We start from the raw sequence: 14,298 nt of genomic DNA on the forward strand, positions 1-14,298 counted from the left end.
CATCCATTGCAGGGAGAGACTAGTTGTCAGAGACCCAGTACTAGTCTCCCCATATCCCTAGCTCCTGGTTACCATTGGCGCAGCGAATGGTGTTTATCACATGTATTTAGGGGTTTAATTGTACATGATTAAAAGTTACGTTTTAAAGGTATCTATTTGGGTTGTTTACATTTCCCCATACAGCAGAATATGACCACATATGTGGTGTTTCTGTACTCAGGAGAAACTGTGAAAAAATGATGTGATGATTTTTCTCTAGTGATGATCGAGCACCAAAGTATTCGGGTGTTTTGCCCAAACACATTGCTATATTAGTGTGCTCGGCCGAGCACCCGAGTATAATTGAAGTCAATGGGAGACAACCAGGCACCCCCTGCTCTGAAGAGGGGAGGGTGCCTGGTCCATTGGAAAAGGTCAGAAAGTGACAGAAACACCACCGAAATGGAGCGGGAACACCATCGGGGTGATGTCTGGATGCATCTTGGACTCCCAGATCGCTGCTGGGAACCATGTTGTCCGAGTTGTATGCCACTTTTACAGACTGACAAAAAATATGCACAAAATACCCCCAAAAATCTATTTTACAGGAAAAATTGTTAGGAAACATTCTTTCCTGTATATTCAATTGTATATAAAGTGCAAGTGCTGCAAAAAATTACAAGCAAGAGGCACTCCGAAACAGCCTGTATATCATATAAAGGAGGGCCTCATCCACATTGTGGTACAATTGTCCAGGTAGTGGGACACCTACACTCATAAAGCCTATGCACTAAGTGAAAGGGCTGCCAAAAATTACAAGGAACCGGCACTCCAAAACACCCTTTGTTACACATAAAGGAGAGCATCATACACACCCTTGAAAAATTATGATTGCTGGCCTGCTGGTGACCCTCAAAAATATTTGGAGCAAGGGCCTGCTGATCTGACCATCTAAAACCTTAGGCGCGAGGGCCTTCTGCCACATTGGTGGCTCTAGATAACCTCTGGACGACGATCCATTTGAATGTCTGCCCTATCAGCTTTCGATGTTCTTTTCTGCGCCTACTATGGTGATCACAGGTAACGGGGAATCAGGGTTCGATGCTGGAGAGGGAGCTGGAGAAAAGGATACCGCATCCAACGGAGGTCAATGGCTGAAATCTGATAGGCTTTTTTCATAATTGTGAACCACCCGCCTTGAAGAAGCCGAGCTAAACGCGCGTCGGGGTGCGCTCGCCAGAGGTCCACGGTATGTCCCCCACCATATATTTTATTAGGTAATCACTGGCTAGTTGTTGTTACAGGGCTCCACATGGGCTGCTGCAAGCAAATGGCTTTGCTATGTCCACATAGACAGCGGACATTATTCCCCATGGTTGCCGCAACTTTTGTGATGTGTTTACCTGCAAGCAATTACCCATATTATTGTAATATACGTCCCCCTATGGCTAGTTGAGGAGGTTTGTCTCCCTGCATTAATACGGCTGCTAAGCCATAAGGAGTGGTATTTAAAGGGGGTTCAGTTATCCTATGTACCTTTGGTGAGCTGCTGATTCGCAGCGCTACTGCATTACTGCTATTTATTATATTTATATTTATTATTATTTACATGTTGTCTTTCATGATGTCATCTAATAAAAATCTATTATTATTATATATATGTGTGTGTTTTCGTTTTTTGGTAATATCTAGATAACTTCTGCCTGATCGCACGTCTCCGTGACGTCCACTATCCATTTTGATATCTTCCCTATCAACTTCCGATGTTCTTCCCTGGTAACGGGGAAATCATTGTTCGATTTCGGAGAGGGAGCCTCATAAAAGGCTACGGCTACTACTTTAAAGCATGGCAGCATGAGTTGCGGGCCTGCAGGTGAGCTGACCCTGTAAAAGATTTGAGTTGCTGGCCGGTAGGTGAGCGGACCCCGTAAGAGATTTTAGGTGCAGGCAGGGCCGGTGCAAGGATTTTTGCACACACAAGCGAAGCTACATTTTGCCCCCCACAACTCGGTGGGGGTGATGTAACATGGAGGGGGTTGAAATGTGACATGGAGGGGGAGAAATGTGACATAGGGGGGTGATGTGACATGGAGGGGGAGAAATGTGACATAGGGAGGTGATGTGACATGGAGGGGGAGAAATGTGACATTTCTCCCCCTCCATGTCACATCACCCCCTTTGTGTCACATTTCCCCCCCATGGCACATTTAACCCCCCCATGGCACATCACCCCCTTTGTGTCACATTTCTCCCCCCCATGTCACAAATTCAACCCCCTCCATGGCACATTTATCCCCCCCATGTCACATCACCAGCCCCAACATAGCACATTTCCCCCCTCTATTAATGTTGTGTAAAAAATTATGCTCCTCACCTGGGCCTGTTCCCATCTGCAGCAGCTCCCCTTCTCCTCTGTGTCCTGGTATCTTCTCTCTGTGCTCCCGACAAGACTTTGAGGACCTTTCCCACTCAGCCAATCAGTGGCTGCAGCTGTGTCATGTGTCAGAACAGTGATTGGCTCAGCGGGAAATCACTGCCCTGACACGTGACACAGCTGCGGCCACTGATTGGCAGAGTGGGAAAGGTCTTCAAACAACTTGTCAGGATTCGGGAGCCCAGAGAGAAGATATGAGGACCACCACACAGAGGAGAACAGCCGCAGGAGGCCGGCGGCATGCAAGTGATTAATGAAAAAAAAAAAGTTTCATTTTTCCGCCCCCCCTTCTCAGCGCCCTAAGGCGGCAGCTTGGTCTGCCTTATTATAGCACCGGGCCTAGGTGCAGACCTGCTGGTGAGCTGACCCTGTAAAACATTATATGTGAGGGCCTGGGGTTGAGTTGGCCCTGTAAAACATTATATGCGAGGGCCTGCAGTTGAGCTTACCCTCTAAAAGATTAGGGGCGAAGGTCTGCTGGTGAGCTGACGCTCTAAAACATTATATGCGAGAGCCTGCTGCTGAGCTGACCCTCTAAAACATTAGTGGCGAGGGCCTGCTGCTGAGCTAATGCTCTAAAACATTATATGCGAGTGCCTGCTGGTGAGCTGACGCTCTAAAATATTATATGCGAGGGCCTGCTGCTGAGCTGACCCTCTAAATCATTAGGGGCGAGGACCTGCTGGTGAGCAAATGCTCTAAAACATTATATGCGAGTGCATGCTGTTCAGCTGACCCTATAAAAAAATTTTTAGTTGAGGGCCTGCAGTTCAGCTGACCCTATTAAAAAAATTTGATTTGAGGGCCTGCAGTAGAGCTGACCCTATTAAAAAAAATTAGAGTGGAGGGAATATACCATATACAATCTGGAGGAGGATAAAACAAGATTCAACCATATACTCTTTTTTGGTAATACACTACAGTAGATTGAGTACATTATAAATGATAGATTGAAATTGCCTTTATGCTCATCATCAGCTCAGCTCTCCTCTGGTGGAGTTGAGAAGTCAGGGGTAATCCAGGCCTTGTTCATTTTTATTTGAGTCAACCTGTCAGCATTGCCAGTGGACAAACAAATACGCTTATCTGTTATAATGCCACCAGCAGCCCTAAATACACGCTCTGACAAAACGCTGGCGGTAGGGCAGGCCAGCACCCCCAAGGCGTAGAGCGCAACTTCGTGCCACGTATCCAGCTTGGACAACCAGTAGTTGTAAGGCACTGAGGGATCATTTAGGATGCTGACACGGTCGGCTATGTATTCCTTCACCATCTTTCAAAACTTTTCCCTCCTTGTACCATTTCAAAACTTTTCCCTCCTTGTACCACTAGTCCACGCTTCAGGCTGAGGTTGATGGCGGGGGTCATGAAAGTGTCCCATGCCTTGGAGAGTGTTGCCCTGCCTTTGTTGGAACTGCTGTGTGTTCCCCTTGTCTCCCTTCCTCGGTTGCCTAAGGAAGTACGGACTCTGCCACGTTGTCAGATGGAAAATTTTGGCGCAATCTCTCAACAACTGCCCTCTGAAGCCTGGCCACAAAGCCTGGAGAACATGTGGAACCTAGAGTTCCAGAGCGTGCTCACGTCGCACAATAGTCGGTGAGCTGTAAGCCGCAAGCGCTGCTGCAGCGTTGACTGAATTGCGGAAATGGGCACACACGCAGCGCGCCTCTACTAGTAGCTCTGGCAAATTGGGGTAGGTTTTGATAAACCGCTGGAAAGAGCTCCTCGGAATATCCGAGTGTGGGATCACTCGTTTGGCAAGCCTCTCCATGGTGGGAGGAAGGATGATCAGAGAGAGGATTCGGTTGACCAGACTCTTGGCTAAAGAGACTGGACTTGGTGGGAGAGAGGGTGGTGCTTAACCGACTGGAAGCATTATCTTCAGCAATCCAACCGACCAACTGTTCGCACTGGTCCGACTTGGACAGTGTTGCCCTGCGCCGCCCAGCTAAGTTGGACATGAAGCTGGGTACGGTGGATGTTTTTTTTTTTCTGGTGCACTGGCAGCAGGCACAGTTTCATTGTGCCCAGGGCCACGGCCTCTGGGTGCACCATCAGCATCACGCCCCCTTCCCCATCCATTAGTGCTCGTCTTCTTCATATTAATGGTTTTGTCACTAGATGTGGCGCAGATTATTTTACAGTCCGCTAAAGACACAGTTTTCGGATGCAGGACAGCATATGTCACAGAAAAGCACAGAATATGGACACTATATTAGGCCCAGATTAATGGAATTTCCCCTAAAGAAAGAGTTTTCAGATGCATGACAGTATATGTCACAGAAAGCCAGAGAATATGGACACTATATTAGGCACAGATTAATGTAATTTGCCCTAAAGTATACAGTGGATATAAAAAGTCTACATACCCCTGTTAAAATGTCACGTTTCTGTGATGTACAAAAATGAAACAAAGATAAATCATTTCAGAACTTTTTCCACCTTTAATGTGACTTATAAACTGTACAACTCAATTGAAAAACAAACTGAAATCTTTTAGGTAGAGGGAAGAAAAAATATAAAAATAAAATAATATGGTTGCATAAGTGTGCATTCCTTTATAAGAGTGTGTCATCCACGGATTCCCTTATAACAGTGTGTCCTCCACAGATCCCCCATAACAGCGTGTCCTCCACAGATCACCCGTTACAGCGAGACTGGCGAGACTGAGGATGAATGTGTTGGTCTGGCCCAGTGGGAATTTAATCCGGTTGAACCCGCCAGACCTCAGTATTATGACCTATTACACCGTTTGCAAAAATGGCTGCAGCCTGACGTACTGACCCCCACTGCTATGCTGGACCGTCTCTTGGCTGGTGTGTTCTGGAGGGCTTTTCCGTACCCCCTCTAGCACTGTATCGGCCAGGTGTCTCCTGGTAATGCCTCTGGTGGAGTGCTACGAGGCCACCAGAAATCTACAGGGGGGTTCTTTTGGGAGGGGGCCAGTCAAACCCCGGAAATCTCCACCCCAGACCCGGCGACCGGTGCCAGCCAAACCCGCCTGGTACGTACCCCCTGTAGACCCAGCCCCGGTGGTCTGCTGGCGATGTCAGGAGCCTAGACACATAAGGGCCGACTGTCCCCATCAGGGTGAACCCATGGACACCAACTATGGCTACCGCCACTCATTATATGCCAGGAAGTTGTGTGCCAGGAACCTCCGAGACTATAGACAATAGCCACCTGTGCCAGGTGGAAGTGGGGGACACTGGCGGTGGCTCTGCTGGATTCAGGGAGACGCTGTACTGGGTAAATCAATTACGGAGTGAGCACATTGAACAGCTGGTGGTGCCCAAGGTGTATCGCAAGCTTGTGTTGGAGTTAGCCCACCAACATGTTCTTGGGGGAAACCTGGGCCAGCAGAAATTGCAGGACCGTATTCTACAGTAGTTCTACTGGACCAGTGTGTTCATAGAGGTGGAAGAGTATTGAAAGTCTTGCCCAACCTGCCAGATAACCAGCCCCCAGCCACATTTCCGTAGTCCTCTGGTCCCTCTCCCGATTATTGAGGTTCCATTTGAGCGGATCGCTATGGATCTCCTACTCCAGTACCAAAGTCCACAAGAGGGCACCAGCACATCTTGGTCATCCTTGATTACGCCACTTAGTACACGGAGGCGGTGCCACTGCCTCATACATCAGCCAAACTCATAGCTAAGGAGTTTTCTCGAGTGGGTCTGCCTAAGGAGGTTCTGACTGACCAAGGAACCCCGTTTATGTCCAAGGTCATGAGGGAACTCTGTAAGTTGCTCCACATAAAACATCTACTGAGGTCCATGTATCATCCACAAATGGATGGCCTGGAGAGGTTTACTCAATCATTAAAAAACATGTTAAAAAGAGTGGTGCCTAAGGATGGGAGGGACTGGGACCTTCTTCTGCCCTATCTCATGTTCGCAGTGTGAGAGGTGCCCCAGGCCTCTACTTAGTTCTCGCCCTTTGAACTGCTATACGGGAACAACAACCCACACCGCACAAAAGTGTGGTTGAGTACTTCACCCAGATGCAAGGACGGATAGAAACAGTTTTACCTCTGGTTAGGAGGCATATGGAGGCAGCGCAACGAGCCCAGAGTAGGGTATATAAACGTCAGGCGCGGGTCTGGAACTTTAACCCGGGTGATCGGGTGTTGGTTCTGGTACCGACTGTAGACAGTAAGTTCCTAGTTAGGTGGCAGGGGCCCTACGAGGTACTTGAAAAAAATTGGAGGGGTAGATTACAGAGTACACCAGCCATGGAGGCAAAAGCCGGAGCAGGTGTACCATGTGAATCTGCTTAAACCATGGAGAGATACGGAAACCTGTACTGAAGAGCAGGGTTCTTAGGGGAAGCAGTATCAGCCCCTCTGTCTGTAGCAAGGGAAGCGGCTGCCACAGTGAAAATTGCTGACAGCCTCTCCTCTAAACAGTCTCAGGAAGCCAGGGAGTTCATTAGTCGGAACACAGATGTGTTCTCGGACCTCCCTGGACTCACGTCCATAATCCGGCATGACATTATCACTGAACCTCAGGCAAAAGTCTGTGGATGAAGTGCAGCTAATGCTCCACCTAGGTGTCATCGAGGAGTCAAAAAGTGAATGGGCCAGTCCGATAGTCTTAATACCCAAGCCAGATGGGACATTGCGGTTCTGTAATGACTTCCGCAAACTGAATGAGGTGTCCAAGTTTGACGCATATCCCATGCCCCGAGTAGATGAGCTTATTGAGAAGTTAGGCCAAGCCCTGTATTTTTCTGTTTTGGACCTCACCAAAGGGTACTGGCAGGTACCCTTGACGGAGGCTGCCAGGAAAAAAACGGCTTTCATCACACCAGAGGGGCTGTATCAGTACAAGTTATTACCCTTTGGTCTACATGGTGCTCCCACCACGTTTCAAAGGCTAATGGATGTTGTACTACGCCCACATCGTCGGTACACTTCGGCGTACCTGGACGATATCGTTATCCATAGCACCGACTGGGAAAATCATCTATCTAAAGTACAGGCTGTAGTGGAGTCCCTTAGGAAGGCTGGCTTAACTGCTATACCAAAAAAGTGCGCGATAGGGTTAGAAGAGACCAAGTACCTGGGGTATGTAATTGGGCAAGGAATGATCAAATTTCAGGTGAACAAAATTGAGGCAATTAGGAATTAGCACCGACCTGTCACTACTTGGCAAGTAAAGTCGTTCCTTGGTATGGTGGGGTACTATATGAGGTTTGTCTCCAATTTTGCTACAGTCACCGCACCATTGACAGGCTTTTTGAAGGGACGCAAGTCAGTGACGGTTCAGTGCAATGAACAGACAGAAAAGGCTTTCTTCGCTTTGAAGTCTGCCCTGTGTGGGTCCCCGGTATTGGTGACACCTGACTTCAAGAGGGAATTTGTGGTACAGACCGATGCCTCTGAAGTAGGCCTCGGAGCTGTACTCTCTCAGGACATCAATGGGGAGGAACATCTTGTTGTTTTCCTGAGCCGAAAGCTTACCCCAGCCGAGACTAGGTACTGTATAGTGGAGAGTGCATGGCCATCAAATGGGCACTCGAGTCTCTCCGCTATTATCTGTTGGGGAGAAAGTTCCGTCTGGTGACCGACCACTCCCCTCTCAAGTGGATAAGCCAAGCCAAAGAGAGGAATGCTCGGGTCACCAGATGGTTCTTGTCGTTACAGAACTTCAAGTTCTCAGTGTAACACAGGGCAGGCCGCTTACAGGGAAACGCGGATCCCCTGTCCCGGGTACACTGTCTGGCGGGTGTTCACCCCCTCAGGGTTGAACAAAGGGGGGAGGTTTGTAGGAAGGCGAAAGGGTCTGTCATTGACGGAAGGTATGTGTCACCGAGATTCCTGGCCTCGGTGAGGTAAGAGGCAGTAATTTCATGTGTCATCGGCAGCTAGTGCTGGCTGACATGGTTTTGCTATTTAGTATGGCTTTAAAGCCTATCCGGGCCGGCTCTTACTGGGAGCAGCCAAAGTGCAGTGTGGGTTGCTGCTCCCCACGTTCCAGGCCAGGTCTTGGTTTGGGCTATAAAACACAGGCAGCACTGTCAGGTGGTAGGAATTTACTCCTCTCTGACAGTGAAGCTCTGTCAGTCTTTGTGTTGGGACCTGGCAGTTTGGGCCTGGGTAAAAGCCTGATACCTTGTTGGCGTGAGAGCAGGTGGTTTCTGCTATGTCCAAGGACTTCTGCATTGCTGCATGGTGTGAACAAACACCAGACTCAAGGTGACTATTTTCCTTTAAACTGACTTTTTGTTTTGCTTATGCTTATGTGTGAATAAACACTGAACTGTTTAGGTTAAAGACGTTGTCGTTGCCTCTATACTGCGTACACAAGCCTGTCTACGAGAGCAAATCCCCACACAAGACATCACGTACGTTGGGACCTTTTCGGTACAGTACCTCTGGTTTTGCTGGGATAACCGCTCCTAAAATAGGGTAATTTTTCAAAACTGACCAAGTTTTCCTAATGTATTTTTCACTGGCCCTGTGATCGCACTAAACTGGGTAAAGAAAGTAAACCTATAGTCCTTTTCTTCCTTATCTCCTCTGTTTCTTTTCTCCTTTCCCCCTATTCCGACACTTTCACTAATCATTTTTAACTTGTCTTTATCATAGCCTTTTTCCTCAAATCATTCTATTATGATTTTACTCTGTTCTTTGTAATCCTCTCTATCGGTACAGTTACTATGGACTCACATAAGCTGTCCTTTGGGGATATTTGCTATCCAAGGGCTATGATGGCAACTGGTTGTGTTAATATATCCATTCACATCAGTGGGCTTGAAGAAGGTTTTTGTTTTTATTTTGTTATCCTGTACAAAGATAGTGAGATCGAGAAAGTTCACACTCTCAGAGCTAATTTTACTAGTAAAGGTTAGGTTCCAGCTATTGGTATTTATATTATTAAAAAAATCTGTTAACCCTTGTTGTTCACCCTTCCAGATCATGAGACATTCGTCTAAATATCTCTTCCATAACTCACATTATTGATGTCCTGCCTCCACTTTTTCTAACTCATAGACTCCAACAGCCAGTCATGGCTTAATTGTCTTTGTCAGAGACAGGCTATTAGCACTAAATTCTGGAAAGCCTCCGTATCTTTTCTACAGTTTTAATGTACAGGACATTTCTTTAAGTTCATTTATCAGCTATTGCTGTTCAATCTCCTAGTTTCAGCTGTTACTCATGATTAGAAAATATGTTGCGTAATTTCTGTCTTGTATAGGGGACAAAAGAAAAAGTGACCCTTTCGTATGAAATAAAAGATAACTTCTAGATCTATTGCCTCTAATGTAACAAGTGTATTATGTGGATGGGGTCTGGGATACCTTTGCAGCCAGGTGATGGGTTTATTCTCAATAACGCCAGTGTTAATCATCCTTATCAGTGAGTTTTATAATTGGATTCTCCTGGCATAGGCAGCTGTCACATGTACAGTGAACCTGATACTAATACTTGACACTTTTCCTTTAACTGAATACTTGAAGTAAGGAAATATGCCAATCATATCCTATTTATGCCTTTGGTGCATAAATGTATTTTGAGGTCACCAGGACACAGAATAATTTTAAATACAAAACATGTAATAGTAAAAAATGATGATGAGTCAGTATATATTAAGTGTCAACACTGAAATTTGCTTGTAATACATGAGTAGGGTTGAGCGAACCCGAACTGTAAAGTTTAGGTTCGTACCGAACTTTAGGATTTTTGGACCCCGAACCCGAACCCAAACTTTTCAGTAAAAGTTCGGGTTCGAGTTCGGTGTTTGTTGATTTTTTGGAGCTTTTTGAAAGGCTGCAGGGCAGCCAATCAACAAGTGTTGAACTCGTGTGCCCTTTAGAAGCCATCACAGCCATGCCTACTAATGGCATGGCGTGATTGGCCAGTGCATCATGTGACCCAGTCACTATATAAGCTGGAGTCACGTAGCGCTGCACGTCACTCTGCTCTTACTAGTGTAGAGATAGGATGCTGCTGCTCTGAGGGAAAGAATAGGAAAGAATCTATCTGTTATCAGAAGTAGGGATGAGCGAACCCGAACTGTATAGTTCGGGTTCGTACCGAATTTTGGGGTGTCCGTGACACGGACCCGAACCCGAACATTTTCGTAAAAGTCCGGGTTCGGGTTCGGTGTTTGGCGCTTTCTTGGCGCTTTTTGAAAGGCTGCAAAGCAGCCAATCAACAAGCGTCATACTACTTGCCCCAAGAGGCCATCACAGCCTTGCCTACTATTGGCATGGCTGTGATTGGCCAGTGCAGCATGTGACTCAGCCTCTATATAAGCTTGGGTCACGTAGCGCTGCACGTCACTCTGCTGATTCAAGCATAGGGAGAGGTTGCAGCTGCGACGTTAGGGCGAGATTAGGCAGATTAACTCCTCCAAAAGACTTCATTCTGTGATCGATCTGCAGCTGTGCATCATTGAAGTGCTAATATCGACTTGCTCACTTTTTTGAGGCTGCCAAGAGCGTTTTTAGATCACTTTTTCTGGGGTGATCGGCGGCCATTTTGTGACTTGTGGTGCGCCAGCACAAGCTATCACCAAGTGTATTTAACCATCAATAGTGTGGTTATTTTGTGCTATATCCTACATCAGCTGCAGGCTGAGCCTGTGTCACCGAAGTGCATTTAACCATCAACAGTCTGGTTATTTCTTGGCCATATACTACATCAGCTGCAGGCTGAGCCTGTGTCACCGAAGTGCATTTAACCATCAACAGTCTGGTTATTTTTTGGCCATATACTACATCTGGTGCAGGCTGAGCCTGTGTCACCCAAGTGCATTTAACCATCAATAGTGTGGTTATTTTTTGGCCATATACTACATCAGGGGCAAGTTGAGCCTGTCACCCAGCGCCTAAAAAATAGACCTGACATTTCTATTCAACCAAATTTGTACTGTTTTAGCTGGTCAAGTTATTTGTAGTGACCGTAAAAGCACAGTTTTTGTTCTGGATTGAAAAACTATTCCCAAATTTGCCATTCTTAAAATAACTAGTTTCTGCTATATGAGGCCTACTTGAAATCTATCCCAAAAAGGATATCTTACATTGAAGGTGCTGATAGTGTCATTCAGAAAAACCTAAGACACATGCTACCGTGCAGATAGAAGTCTAATTCTGTGATTAAACCTATACCTGTCACACAGCGAAAAAAAAAAAACAGGCCTCACATTTCTATTCAACCAAATCTGTACTGTTTTAGCTGGTCAAGTTATTTGTAGTGACCGTAAAAGCACATTTTTTGTTCTGGGTTGAAAAACTATTCCCAAATTTGCCATTCTCAAAATAACTAGTTTCTGCTATATGAGGCCTACTTGAAATCTATCCCAAAAAGGATATCTTACATTGAAGGTGCTGATAGTGTCATTCAGGAAAAACCTAAGACACACGCTACCGTGCAGATAGAAGTCTAATTCTGTGATTAAACCTATACCTGTCACACAGCGCAAAAAAAAACAGGCCTCACATTTCTATTCAACCAGATCTGTACTGTTTTAGCTGGTCAAGTTATTTGTAGTGACCGTAAAAGCACATTTTTTGTTCTGGGTTGAAAAACTATTCCCAAATTTGCCATTCTCAAAATAACTAGTTTCTGCTATATGAGGCCTACTTTAAATCTATCCCAAAAAGGATATCTTAGATTGAAGGTGCTGATAGTGTCATTCAGAAAAAACGAAGACACACGCTACCGTGCAGATAGAAGTCTAATTCTGTGATTAAACCTATACCTGTCACACAGCGCAAAAAAAAAACAGGCCTCACATTTCTATTCAACCAAATCTGTACTGTTTTAGCTGGTCAAGTTATTTGTAGTGACCGTAAAAGCACATTTTTTGTTCTGGGTTGAAAAACTATTCCCAAATTTGCCATTCTCAAAATAACTAGTTTCTGCTATATGAGGCCTATTTGAAATCTATCCCAAAAAGGATATCTTACATTGAAGGTGCTGATAGTGTCATTCAGAAAAACCTAAGACACACGCTACCGTGCAGATAGAAGTCTGATTCTGTGATTAAACCTATACCTGTCACACAGCGCAAAAAAAAACAGGCCTCACATTTCTATTCAACCAAATCTGTACTGTTTTAGCTGGTCAAGTTATTTGTAGTGACCGTAAAAGCACACTTTTTGTTCTGGGTTGAAAAACTATTCCCAAATTTGCCATTCTCAAAATTGTGGTGAACGGGAACAATGAGGAAAACATCTAATAAGGGACGCGGACGCGGACGTGGACATGGTCGTGGTGGTGTTAGTGGACCCTCTGGTGCTGGGAGAGGACGTGGCCGTTCTACCACAGCCACACGTCCTAGTGAATCAACTACCTCAGGTCCCAGTAGCCAGCAGAATTTACAGCGATATTTTGTGGGGCCCAATGTCGTTCTAAGGATGGTAAGGCCTGAGCAGGTACAGGCATTAGTCAATTGGGTGGCCGACAGTGGATCCAGCACGTTCACATTATCTCCCACCCAGTCTTCTGCAGAAAGCGCACAGATGGCGCATGAAAACCAAGCCCATCGGTCTGTCACATCACCCCCATGCATATCAGGGAAACTGTCTGAGCCTCAAGTTATGCAGCAGTCTCTTATGCTGTTTGAAGACTCTGCTGCCAGGGTTTCCCAAGGGCATCCACCTAGCCCTTCCCCAGGGGTGGAAGAGATAGAATGCACTAACGCACAACCACTTATGTTTCCTGATGATGAGGACATGGGAATACCACCTCAGCACGTCTCTGATGATGACGAAACACAGGTGCCAACTGCTGCGTCTTTCTGCAGTGTGCAGACTGAACAGGAGGTCAGGGATCAAGACTGGGTGGAAGACGATGCAGGGGACGATGAGGTCCTAGACCCCACATGGAATGAAGGTCGTGCCACTGACTTTCACAGTTCGGAGGAAGAGGCAGTGGTGAGACCGAGCCAACAGCGTAGCAAAAGACAAAGAGGGAGCAGTGGGCAAAATCAGAACACCTGCCACCAAGAGAATCCGCCTGCTACTGACCGCCACCATCTGGGACCGAGCACCCCAAAGGCAGCTTCAAGGAGTTCCCTGGCATGGCACTTCTTTAAACAATGTGCTGACGACAAGACCCGAGTGGTTTGCACGCTGTGCCATCAGAGCCTGAAGCGAGGCATTAACGTTCTGAACCTTAGCACAACCTGCATGACCAGGCACCTACATGCAAAGCATGAACTGCAGTGGAGTAAACACCTTAAAAACAAAGAAGTCACTCAGGCTCCCCCTGCTACCTCTTCTGCTGCTGCCGCCTCGGCCTCTTCTGCTGCTGCAGCCTCGGCCTCTTCCTCCGCCTCTGGAGGAACGTTGGCACCTGCCGCCCAGCAAACATGGGATGTACCACCAACACCACCACCTGCGTCACCAAGCATCTCAACCATGTCACACGGCAGCGTTCAGCTCTCCATCTCACAAACATTTGAGAGAAAGCGTAAATTCCCACCTAGCCACCCTCGATCCCTGGCCCTGAATGCCAGCATTTCTAAACTACTGGCCTATGAAATGCTGTCATTTAGGCTGGTGGACACACACAGCTTCAAACAGCTCATGTCACTTGCTGTCCCACAGTATGTTGTTCCCAGCCGCCACTACTTCTCCAAGAGAGCCGTGCCTTCCCTGCACAAACAAGTGTCCGATAAAATCAAGTGTGCACTGCGCAACGCCATCTGTGGCAAGGTCCACCTGACCACAGATACGTGGACCAGTAAGCACGGCCAGGGACGCTATATCTCCCTAACTGCACACTGGGTAAATGTAGTGGCGGCTGGGCCCCAGGCGGAGAGCTGTTTGTCGCACGTCCTTCCGCCGCCAAGGATCGCAGGGCAACATTCTTTGCCTCCTGTCTCCTCCTCCTCCTACTCAGCTTCCTCCTCCTCTTCTTCCACCTGCTC

Source organism: Bufo bufo, chromosome 3, assembly GCF_905171765.1.
Source record: "Bufo bufo chromosome 3, aBufBuf1.1, whole genome shotgun sequence".
Taxonomy (NCBI): domain Eukaryota; kingdom Metazoa; phylum Chordata; class Amphibia; order Anura; family Bufonidae; genus Bufo; species Bufo bufo.